Source organism: Penaeus vannamei, chromosome 16 (genome assembly GCF_042767895.1).
Source record: "Penaeus vannamei isolate JL-2024 chromosome 16, ASM4276789v1, whole genome shotgun sequence".
Classification (NCBI taxonomy): Eukaryota; Metazoa; Arthropoda; class Malacostraca; order Decapoda; family Penaeidae; genus Penaeus; species Penaeus vannamei.
This window is the reverse complement of record NC_091564.1, coordinates 20988977-21003018: the sequence shown is the minus strand read 5'-3', so window position 1 is coordinate 21003018 and position 14042 is coordinate 20988977. Positions and strand designations below refer to the sequence as shown.

The 14042-nt window shown below is 30.9% G+C and overlaps 1 long non-coding RNA gene across 1 annotated transcript in view; it reads right to left on the bottom strand.

The window, feature by feature from the left end:
• The window catches only part of LOC138864394 (uncharacterized), a 10768-nt gene extending 1225 nt beyond the window's left edge, over positions 1-9543 (bottom strand). The window contains exon 1 of the long non-coding RNA XR_011399150.1: positions 9210-9543. This is a non-coding gene — a long non-coding RNA (uncharacterized lncRNA). The remainder of the gene's footprint in view (positions 1-9209) is intronic.
• Between the last annotated feature and the right edge of the window lie 4499 nt (positions 9544-14042).

Here is a 14042-nt window from a genome sequence, read left to right as displayed (position 1 = left end):
GACATGATGATATGTGAAGATTCAACAATAATGTGGTATACTGGTATCATATGTAAGAATACATATGAATTAACAAGTCTCCCACAGTAAGTTCTGTATCTATACAATTCAATTACAATTTCTTTCTTCTTTTTCCCGTTTCTTTCTTTCTTTCTTTCTTTCTTTCTTTGCTATTTCTTTGTACAAGGCTAAATGTGCCTATATAGTTATCTCCCTTGACTTACTAAATTTCACTGATTATTCAATTGCAATTAATCTTGGGGAAATAAGTAAAAAAAAATTACATGTAGAAATATAAGTGGCTTATATGTCGGTTCTTTCAACTTTTAAGCATACTACACCAGATTTTGCATATGACTGTCAGGCTGTCAATAGAACAGTAAATATAGATATGTTTTGCTGTGATGATTTCTGAGAAAGATATCAATGGAAATATATAATTACATGGTAAGACTGCTTATTCAATGTTTCAAATATAAAATTATCAGCCATGTTGACTGTATAATCTGTAAATGCAATACTTAGACTGACTTACAAAAGTATCAATTTTAATGTAAATGTTTTTCATCAGTAAACTTAGAATAAGACAATGCAAATAATGGAAAGACTAACATTCAAAATAAGCAATGACTTCAATAATTTCCCAAGACTTAAATTTGGCAAATAATACTCAAAGTCCCTTAAGTAATAAGAAATACGATCACAGTGAAAGCTTTAACATAAAAAACAAACCATCAAGTAATGATTCTTGACTTGTAGAACTGCCAATTTTTATCTTTTTTTTCATCAGGGAACCTAAAATTGCAAACAGAAACTACTTACAATAACTTAATATTTCTTCCAGGATTGAAATTTCATATATAATACTGTACAAAGCTTTAGCAATCAAAAAATGCATTTAGCTAAAAACAGTACATCTATTAGAACAAAAAAGACTATCTGAATCACTACTGAAAGTAGCCATAGGACACATTCAAAGAGTCCATAATAGAATACTGAGGAAAAGAATTGTTTATATTGGACAAATCTATACCCTCAGTGATGCATAATTACTATACTTGCTGAACTAAATCCTTGAGAAGCAGCATACTGATGTTCTTTCTTATGAACATCTAGAATAACTTTCAGCAATCACCCTGGATGGAATTAACCTCTCTGACAAGGTATGATCTGTATTTATGGCTAATCTACACTCCCCACAAATTGGAAATTAGGCCTTGTAATCCAGATCTTATAGGCACGATATAAATGAATACATCATTATTAAAGTATCATATGCTGTTTATATGAGATGCACTACACTGTAAATTATTCATTGTTTTTTAGATTAATTTTTTTTCAGAAAGATACAACAAAGAATGTGAAATATCCAATACCTAGTCAATATCAACAAAAGAGAAAATGGATTTGAAAAAAAAAAAAAAAAAAATCTACTTGATATCAATAAACTTTCTTCTTTTAGTTCATATTTATCTTATTCCATACTTCTACAAATTCACAATTGCATTTGCATTTTTTTTTTATGTTGCCTTATATAAATTCAACAATCTAAACTATTTACTTTTTCTTCTTTTTTCCTTTTTCTTTTTCAGATGCCAGGGTGTATGTTTAAATACACTTCAGATCTGGATTCAGAGAAGTGTAAACATACATCCTCCAATATTTGCTCATTCATATATCCACATGCATGCTTTGATCTCTACTATAAATTCTTCCATTTTCAATAGAATCTTTCCAAATTGTTTCAATTAAAGTTGGGAAATATCTACACAATAGATATTGGTGATGGGGACTTCTCATCATGTGTAAATTTGGCTGCAAGACAGATGACGGGAACATGTCGTCATGAGCTATTGTTACCAAATGGTAGGTAACAGGAATGTCTCATCAAAGCTTTTCGGGAGAATGCTGGCTCCTATGAGAACACTATTTCCGTGCTTGACCACTTTGTCAATGATACAATTGAATATCATAAAAATAAAAAATATAATAATATCATATATACTGATACGTATAGCTATTATCATTGCAAAGTTGTTGACTACCTGGCAAGATAATATGAAGTCTGATCAATAAAACAGTCACTTATCATCCTGATACAGCATAACAAATTAAAAATATGAACCTTAGAAATTGGCAAAAGAGCAAAAAAATGTGTATGCAGAATACAAGCTAATAGCACACCAAGGAGGAGGCAAGGAGTCTTTATACCCCACACTGAGTGTTCATATAGACCAGGACTAAAAGTCACACACCCAAGCAAGACTAGTGCCAAGATTTTGGTCTCCATGTGAACCTCAGGGTATCTGCATCCAACAGATTAGACACTGAGCAATATATTTTCCATATCATAATCAAATACAAGCTGCTGGTCTTTATATATAAATGAACATTACTAGGTGGGCCAGCAGATGGCTTAATGGTCCATAGGGGATGGGTTAATATTCTAAAATCATCCTATACCATTCTATATTCCCACTTCTCTGTTATGCTGCAGTTGGCCAAGATGGACATGTTTTGGCTGTTCGGAACCTCTACTTTCTTGTCCTGGACAAGTTGCCCATCTCATTCATCTCGCCCTCCTTCGCACATGGGTAGGCAGGACAAGATAACATCACAATAGTATTTGTATATAAACATTCACAATTGCAGGCAACCAGAAGATATTGATCGGTAATTTCACTGCCCTTTATTGATGTTATCAAAGGATATCTTGTTTGTCAGTTACAGGTAAGTTAATTATGCATTAAAGGACTTGCAAAACCTATGTAGCATGTGAAATAAGGACACCGGTGTGATAAAATAGCGAACGTTCACTTTCAAGCTGGCTGCAAAGGTTTTGGAGGTTCCAAACATGGCCTCATTATCCTGCTGGTTCTGACAAGTTGTTTGGACAAGCAAGATGAGGAGTTCCGAATGCAGCATCATACTCTCCTCTCACTGAATCAAGCAAACAGTTGTTTCCCTTCTCCTTTGTCTTGTGAATGGAACATAGTGAGTGTGAAATAGTAACAATGCATGGCTTACTTTGAAATAGCAACAATGCATGGCTTATTTTATGCCACTAAACACACTATCCTTTCCTCTCCCCATCCCCTCTCACCAAACTATACTACCAAGTACTATCAAGTTCCCCCTACACACCAATCTCTGCTATAAACATATACAAATACCTAAATACATAGCTTTATATGATTCTTTTCCTATTTGTTTGCTATTTACATGTTTATGGTAATACATTTCCATTTTCGTTCATATAAAACAGCATTTTTTTTTGGGGGGGGGGGCTTGCTCCACTATGGTAAGTGCCATCTCTGACAGTAGAAAAGATGCACAGGCATATTAGATACATCTCATTTCAGCATGAATATTCAGGAAAATATAGCTTTGAGTATATAAGGTCCATTCTATAGCATGCACTCAAAATACAAATTGGCATCTAATCTTTAACAGTCTGCGTAGATAGATGGTATCCAAAGAGTCATTTGAAATACTGAATGTGCATAGCTGCTGAACAAACTCACTACATGCGAACACTCACACCTTACGTTTTGTATGATGGCAATATTTCTCTGTTTATTTAATATTACATCTGACAGGTCTAATGCCTTACCTTTTGCTATCATACTTTCTGCTACCATATATTATTACTCTCATATATACCTTTGACTTGTGTATTTGGAATTCTGCCAATTTTGATAAGTTACATTATCAGCTGTCACTAGTCAGTGACTGGTCAATGTTCCTGCTCTCACCTCGGAACAGGCACAGGCCAGGACACATCCAACTCAGGCTAAATGCACAATGATAATGGATAACTCAACCCAAGTACAAATACTCACTTAAACTCTTAACTATTTGTTTAACTCACTCACTCACTCACTCACTCTCTCTCTGGTACAATTCAGGAATAAATTTGCATATATTTGCATATATATATATAGATTCTTTGGCCCATTTTTATATAGTAAGTGGCTTACATGCAATCAAAAACAGCATTATGAAATAATAAGGCAAATACATTTTCTATTATTATATAGCTATTCTTGGCTATTTTCATACAAAGAAAAGAATGTTTGTTGTATAGGAAACAAAAGAGATGTGTTCCTGAATGTGGGCTAAAAGTCTTTAAGTAAAACATAGTTCATGTGCTATAACATTACTTTTACTCCCTACTTATCATAACAAACTATTATTTCTCTTGTATATGAGGCAATAATATATGTACCAATGCATATATGAACCAGTGCATAAATAGAAGTATAAATGGTTTGCATATTTAGGTGCATTTTATCTGTGAAGAAAAAAAAATGTGTAATATAATTTCCTCAGGGTTCCTATTGTATGTTTGAATGTCTAAATGTATGAACATTTAAGTGCACACATGTATAAAGGCGGATTCACACCAGGAGCAAAGCTAAGCTATGCATGTAGTGTGCATGCTGCAAAGCTACATGGCTTTCAATCACCTCTGTGTATTTTCAGTGACTGTATTCACATTGGATGCGAAGCTATCTGCGCTATGCTTCACATTAGCAAATGCAATTGAGAATTCTTTGTTTTAACTTTTGTGAATTCAAATACGAATGTGAATCTTGGATATGCCAATCCAATGTACATTCCATAGTTCGAGCACCAGCATGAAATTATTTCCAAATGCTGTACCTGAACTGTATAAATATTTAGGTTTTTTTACATCATGCAAAGACATTCAGTATCAGTAATTATTTCTAACATGACAAGTCCCCAACTCCAGTCAATATTCTTGGGGGATCCCATATGGTCGATTTCGCTCATAGCAGGGATTTTAAAAGGTAAAGAAAGAGTGAAAGTAAAAAACCCGAGTCAAGATTTGACCACAATGATTTGAAACTATGTTGCACAAACGAATGAATAAACAAATGAGCAAGCAAACCCAGCCTAAACACACAATCTATCACAAAGATCTTTGTAGGAATCAAAGAACTTCCTAACCCAGGGGCTCTGCCCCTGGACCCCCCTCCCAATTACCGTATTTGCCTACCGGGGGCTCCGCCACCAGACCACCTCTTTACCTAATCTATCAGAGCCTAATCATGAGCACTTACCTTACAGTGGAGGGTATAATCACTGACACTTTTCAACTTCAAATTTTTCTAAATTAGATTGTGCTCTTGGCAGTGTAATTAATCCTACAGTATCTTCACGGTATTTGTTATAAAGAAATCCCCCAAATCGTAATCGCACAAGGGAGAGAAACTCCATTCCATGTCTTACACCCAAGGAAGAAAGAATGACGCAGGTCGTGAACCCTGAAAAACTGGGTTGGACACTCGTTAGGAGCCAGTCATCACAAGGTAGTTTGGTGGTTATTAAAAGTCAAAATATATATTAAGTTGCTAATGATGTAATATAAATGACTGTTTATAGGCAGATTGTGTATATGAGAATAAAGTATAAAGTAAATAATACAATACAATTTTTTTTTTTATACCCAATCTGGCAATTTGTAAGGGATATGAAATATTAGGAGCAGTTATAATGACATTAATGGCAGTGACGTCACATGACATACATGCACTGTCTGAGAGAAGTTGCTTTGAAAGCTGCGCGAGGACTTATACTTGTTGAGTGATTTTCTGACTTAGCGCGTAAACACATTTTGCGCACACAGACTTGGTCACAGTGAGCGTGATTGGCATTTTTCGTGACCTATTTTTTCCTTTCTGAAGTTATTCTTTGCCTGCGCAGATCATATCAGATATCAGTGAGTACTTTTTACATATCTTTATGACAGTGCCCTTAGATTTTCATTATCTTGGTGCGGTTATTAGATATAGATATACTTCAGTTTCTATTTCCTATACCTTATTCATTTTGAAACTTGCCAACTATCAGTTGGGCAGTTTAAGCTCACTTGTTAAACTGCCACATTTTTTATCAAAGAAGTTGATATTTGTAGGGGTAATTTTCCACGCACATATGTATCCAAAACTAGGTATAACTCATTTTTTATACAAATCTTATACACATTCTACTACATATATGTAAAACTCAAAAGCATTTCTTTTTATCCCTCTTTTTTTGGTTAAGGTATACAAAAGGACCACATCAACTGTGAAAAAAATTTAACCTGGCATTGGAGGCAATGAAAAAACTACATTCATTGATATTAAAATCAATCTGCAGAAGCCAGCTAATTCTTGTTGAACAATGAAAATGCATCACTCCATGCACCTTTCACAACTAAGTCTAGCCCTTCTAAACTTGCAGCAAACAACTTAGCTGCACCGTAACCTAAGAAACTGTCTTGGTAGCTTGTGATGTCACAGCCAGTCATTGTTAGAAATGCAATGCACAATTAATGTATTTCAGCTTTCTAATTTATATAAAATTATACCTGAATACATATTAATCAAATGTTCATTCCTTATACATACAAAACCATTTATTTGATCATATACTATCTATAAGTCTATTTTATTATATACATATTTCCCTACTGAGGGCAGAGCCACTGATAGGGAATTACTGCAACTGGGAGGGGGTTCAGGGGCATTTGGTTTTCTATTTCCCACTTGGTAAATGTTTACGATAGGACCGCATCCATCAGAGACGAAGTCCCTGACTTCTGCCAACAATGTTGGATGATCCTGTGGGGAATCAGGGGTTGGGGGGTGATTTTGTTCATACCATGCAGTTTAAAAAGCAAAAGAATGTGGATTGAAAATATGAGCCAAGGATAGTATTTCAGATGACAAAGAAAGTGGAAAATGTAAAGACCCAAAAGAAGATTCGGCCACAGATGATTCGACATGGTGTTGCGCGAACAAACGAGCAAGTGAACCATACCTTAAACACATGAACTACCAGTAGGATCGCCGTATGAAGAAAAAAAAAAACTCCAAACCCAGGGGCTATGCCCCCAGAGCCCCTCCAAATTGCCGTATTTCCCTACCAGCCTCCGTGGCCCCTCTCAATTGTTTAACTTCCCTACCGGTGCCTCTAGATCGCCACTGACTACATTTAGAAATACAAAATAAGTTTACCTTAAAGTTGAGGGGACAATTTCAGTGAGACATCGATTTCTAAGCAAAGTTGGAAAAAAATCAGAAACACAAGTAGCACTGTAAACAACCTTCAAATTTGCTGGTAGAGGGCAGCGATGCACAAGTATGGATATATTGTGTATTTCTAATGAAACTATGATACGTGTATGGTAAAACTGATCACATTGTGCATTTAACCCATTCACGCCGGTATATTTTGACGCCACAAATAAACTATTCCCGGCGGCTACAGAGTCTGTCCGCCCACTGGCCGCGGCCCGCTGCTGCGTCGAAGCATGATCCCTGATACAGCGTCACACTGGCAGGACGCCCAGCAATTTTCATTTTTTCGGGTGTTTCATCTATGGGACACCCATCGCTAATTGGTTAAGGAATGAACATTTGATAAATGCGTTTTTCGTTAAAATTTCACATGAATTAGAATACAGAAATACATTTTACTACAGTGCGCTTATAAGAAATTTGCCGCAACGTCACAAGCTACAAGCTCCAAAACAGTTCAAGCTAGGTTCCCGCACAGCTAAGTGGTTCGCTGAGATGCGAGGAGGGCTAGACTTTGTCGCTGGAGGCACATGGGGACTTAGTCTTTGCACTGCATTCTGCATGCCACATTTATGTCATTTAACTTGAATAGATTCGTTGTTGCAAATCAATTTTGATAGCAATTAAAGTAGTTTTTCATTGCCTGCAACACTATGATTCATTTTCTCCTAGTCAGTGCGGTCCTATCGTAAACCTTAACCTTCTAACTTAATTTACTGTATGAAATGCAATTCTTGGCTTGGGTTAAATTTCTACTTTCTTTTGGTCTTTAAAATGCCTGCTATGAGCGAACTTCCCCTCCCCCAACCCTTTACTTCCTCAAGGGATCCCCCAATATTGCTGGGTAGAGTTAGGGACTTAGTCTCTGACAGCTGTGGTCCAGCTATAAACATTTACCCTTTTCTTTAAATCCATTCCCGACAACTGTTCCTGCAATCATTGAAATTTTGCAGTCACTATCAAAAAGGTTGCTACCATGCTACCCTATTTGTTTTGATCTGATTTTGAAGTTCACATCTTTAGTCTGGTCAAATAGTTTGGAAATTAGAATAGAATCGACAAAGATTCATAAAATTCAAGCTACATGTTAGCCTAGTTTTCTAATACTAGCATGTGTACAGTATGGGATGGGTGTATTTGAGTTGGATCTTCGTTGTACCATCATGAAGAGGGTAGAGGCCAGATAATGAGTAACATATGGGTAGTATTTCAGTAGCCATTCATTATGTTCAACATAATACTATTCTTAGATTCTCAGTTTTCAAGGTTTAGGCACATAATAAAATGTTTTTCATCTTAAATTCATATAAAAAAAAAAAAATAATGTGCCCAGCAGCATTACAAAAATATTCAACCAAATCATCAATATCATCAATTAACATGCAAAAAAATATATAATATTCATCCACTAAATGGCACAAGCGTTATCAGCCATTATGAACAGCATAAAAATGGTAAATTAAAATAAAATTGAATTATGATAACTAATTAGCATATTATCTAACATCTAATATAAATAACAAAAATAATACATAATAAAGATCTAAAACAACTCACCTAATCAAAACACAAAATATTAAATAATAATAGAAATAAGAGAGAAAGTACTAGAAATGAATAATTAATTAGATAGGAAAATAAAAGAGATAACTCATTAAAAAGAAAAAACATAAGCACCATGTGATATATACAACACATAAATCACAGAAAGTATAAAGAGATGACAGAATAAACCAAAATGTAAAAAGTATCACAAATTTCCAAATATTTGAATAAACAAAGAAACAACCCCGTTTCCCTTCCTTTCTAGATAACGACTTCCTAAATGCCTCTCTCAGTAAAACCAAAACATAACCTTAAATATGTTGGGCGTAGTGAAAAAATAAGACTGGGAAAAAACGAAAATCTGCCCCAAAAAAGCTAAAACATCCGGAAACCCCAGTAAACTTAAGGACGCTGTTCGGAGCCCAAACTTCCAACCCCAAAGCTGAGGACTTCCCTCTTTAAACTTTTCAACTCTAGCCATTAAAAAAACTCGGTAAAACCCTGCTCCTTGGGTGCACCACAACCCTCGGCTTCTACGCAAACCCCTAAAAGCAATTTATCTCTCGGCCTCACCTCGTATTCGTCTTCCGAAGATTCGGAATCAAGCTGAATGACTTCGCTTGCCGCCATTGCTCTATTTGTAAACACGGGGAAGGATGAACTTGTTTGATACTGCTTGCTTTTGGCTTCTGATAATTGATTCATTCTCATTATCATGGCTGATTCCACTTACATTCCGCTTCACATCATTGTCTTATATCATTCAAAGCAAGACCAGAAATATCTGCATTCAAATGCATTTGTCTTTGGCTCACATATGTGTTCTCATTATCATAAACTTCTCCGAAACCTTTTGCATTAGGCTTCGAATCACTAATAAGGATAAGTTTGTCCGATTCCACCTACGCTAGGCTTCGGATTATTAATAAAGACGAACTCCTCCGATTCCATTCACATCAAACTTTAGCGCATTAATTATTTCTAATCGTCATAATCAGTTCATGCCAATTATCATCATTATCATTGGGAATTTATCGTCATCATTATCATTATCTTCACCAAATTTCCCTCATTTTACATCGTAAGAAAAGTTTTGCTAACGCCACTTCATTATCCCTTTTTAAAATTCAAATCAAAGTGATAAAGGGAGCGCTGAGGCAAACAATTTAAATAGATCTTATCTCAAGATAAGAATATTATTGCCTGTAGTGAGATAAGTATGCAACTGATATGGTGAAAGGCTTTTTTAGACCAGTAAAGATCTCGGAAATGAAGTTCTTCCTAAACAGAAATATTAAACGAGATTGTTTGCGTTCAAACAGACAAGAAGAATTCGCATACACAGAATGATATCAGTGACAAAACGGATTATCTCTCAACAATCATAACGAAGGATGCAATGAGTCATGATAGTATAGTAATAGTAATGAAAAGGTACTGGAAGGGTTTGGAAAAAGAGAGAACAAAATCATTGGCGCTGACGTTAAAATGGAGATACATATATATATTTCATGATGATAATGATAATAACAACAAAACTATTAATGATGATAATGATAATAATATTAGTAATGGTAATTATAATGGTAACAATAATAGTAATGATGATTGTATGATGACTTTTCTACTGACAACAGAAGTATTCATCAAAGTCTTTATTCATTGTCATTACAATTTTTTATTCTCATTGATTAAATTGCCATTGTAATTATCATTATTGCTAATATCATCCTTATCATCATTATTGATAATGTCATTATCATTATTATAAACATTGTTATTATCATTATTATTGCTAGCATTATACTTATTGTCATTATTATCATTATCCTTATTATATTCACTATTATTATTATTATCATCATCATCATTATTATTATTACTACAATCATTATTATTATTATTATTATTATTATTATTATTATTATTATTATCATTATTATTATTATTATTATTATCATTATTATTATTATTATTATTATTATTATTATTATTATTATTATTATTATTATTATTATTATTATTATTATTATTATTATTATTATTATTATCATTATCATTATTATTATTATTATTATTATTATTACTATTATCATTATTTTCATTATCATCATTATTCTTAGCATTATCATTACTATTATCATTATTATTATCATCACTATAATTATTGTTATCATTATCCTCGTTATTATTATTATTACTATTATCAATCTAATGTTATCTTATTATCATTATCGCTATCAAAATTATTATTATCATTGTTATTATCATTATCATTTTCGTTACAGTTGTTACCATTATTATTACTATTACCATCGCAATAATAATGATGATAATAATAATGATACTAGTAATAATGATAATTATCATTATCATTCCTAACATTATTACTATTATTATTATCATTATTATCATTATCATTAGCATTACATTATTTACCATTATTATCATTACTACTACTAATATCATTATCATCACTATTATTATTGTCATAAAGATTATCATTATCATCGTTATCATTATCATTATCATCTTTATTATTATTAATATCACTATTGTTATTGCTCTTAGCATTATTATTATCATTATATTATCATTATCATTATTCTTATTATTTTATATGTTATTATTGTCATTATTATTATTATCATCATTATTGTTATTATCATAATGATAATAATAATAATAATAATAATAATAATAATAATAATTATTATTATTATTATTATTATTATTATTATTATTATTATTATTATTATTATTATTATTATTATTATTATCATTATTGTTATTATTATTATTATTATTATTATTATTATTATTATTATTATTATTATTATTATTATTATTATTATCATTATCACTATTGTTATCATTATGATCATAATCATTATCACCATCATCATGATTGTTAATATTATCATCATCATTATTATTATACTAGATATTGATATTATTATCATGATCATACCATGAATGGAATGTAGAAAATTATATCATCATCATCATTATTATTACTGTTGTTATCATTATTATAACCATTATCATGATCATCATTATTATTATGATCATTATCATTATTATCATCATTATTAGTCATTATTATTATTATCATTATCATTATTAGTATTGTCATTATCATCATTATCATTATTATCATTATCATTACCAACATTTGTTATTATTATTATTATTACTATTATTATTATTTGTATCATTACGATCATCATCATTGTTGCTTTTTCTTCGTGTTGTTGCTTCTACTACTAATGTTGTTGTTATTGTTATTATCATCATTATGAGCATCATTATTATCATTACTCTTATTAATGTTATTGCTCATGATGATAATAATGATAATAATGGCAATGATGTTAATAACATTTATGATATGAATATTGTTAATGTGAATGATAAGAGTAGTGATGATGATAATGATAATGATAATGGCAGTAATAATGAAATGATCTGGGTAATGATAATAATGATGCTACTATTACTACTACTACTAGTAATAATAATGATAATAGCAACAATATTGATAATAATGGTAATGATGATAATAAGGATAATAATGATAATGCTAATGATAATGATGGTGATAAAAATGATAATGATAACAACAATTATAATTATAATGATAATAATGATAATAACAATGACAATAATAATGATAATAATAATAATGATAATAATAATAATAATAATAATAATAATAATAATAATAATAATAATAATAATAATAATAATAATAATAATAATAATAATAATAATAATGATAATAATAATAATAATAAAAATGATAATGATGATAATAATAATGATAATAATAATAATGATAATGATGATAATAATGATAATAATAATAATAATGATAACAATGATAATAATACTAATAATGATAATAATAACAATGATAATAATGATGATGATAATAAATCTAATAAAGATAACAATGATAATAAATGTAATGATAACAAAGCTAAAGAAAATGAAGAAAATTTGGTAGTGATAGATAAGACAGTGATGATAATAACTTCAGTCACTTTTATCATAATAACAAAATGATAATGACAATAATATTGATAATGATAATTGTAGTGATAACGAAAATTATAGCAATAATGGTAATGATAATAATGATGATACTAATGATGATAATACTAATGATAATGACCGCAATAGTAATCATTATCATGATCATTATTATCATCACTATTGTCATCATGATTATTACTATGATTATCATTATTACCATCATCATAATTATTACCATTGTCATTCTCATTAATACTATCATTATCATGGTCATTATTATTATTATTATCATTATTATTATCATTATCATTATCGTTATCATTATTATGATTATTATTGTTATTATCATTATCATCATTAATATTATTATCATTATCATTAAGATTATTATCATTATCATTAATATTATTATTATTATCATTATTACTACTACTATTGTTATTATTGTTCTTACTATCATCATTATTATCATTTTATTTTTATCATCATCATCATTATCATTATCATTGCTATCATTATCATTAATATTGCTGTTGTCTTTATTATCATCATTACCGCTATTATTATCATTATTATCATTATCATTATTATTATTATTGTTGTTGTTGTTGTTATGATTGTTAACATTATCATTATCATTACTATCATTATTACTATTATCATTGTTTTCATCATCATTATTATTATGAACATAATTATTACTATTATCATCATGATTAATGTTATGACCATCGTCATGACCAGGATTAGGATCATCACTAGTATCATCACATTACCATTATTAAAATATTTCATTGTCATCTGTATTTTTACTATCATTGTCATCAGCATTATTATTACCGCTATCGTAATCACAAAGGGCACTTTGTCATTGCTATTGCTAACGTTGTTATAATCAATATTGCAACTGCAAAATAGATCCAGTAGTTCTTTTTGTGTGGTTATTCACAGCCTAACTTAGAGAGCATCATCAGATATTGGTGTCAGTGATCATAACATTTGAAAATAGACATGACATATACATGACAAGTGTTGAACATTTATTTTTTCATTCTTGGCGAGGGAGACGTAGCTATAAGTAATTCATCAAAGCATACTTCTATAAAGAAAAATACTATAAAAAAACATAATATATATCGGCTTTCCGAACAAATAAATAAGTTACTTGGTGAATTACTCATGAATGATTTGCCAATGACATATTACGGCTTGGAAAAGAGGGACTTTCCAGATGCTCTAGCTTAAGGGCTCCCAACTCTAACGACATTAATCTTTTTAGCCTCATGTTTGGATATATATTGATACTAGTCGTCAAAAAAGTAATGAAAAAGTTAAACTTAAACTTTCAATCTGAAACATATGCGAAAC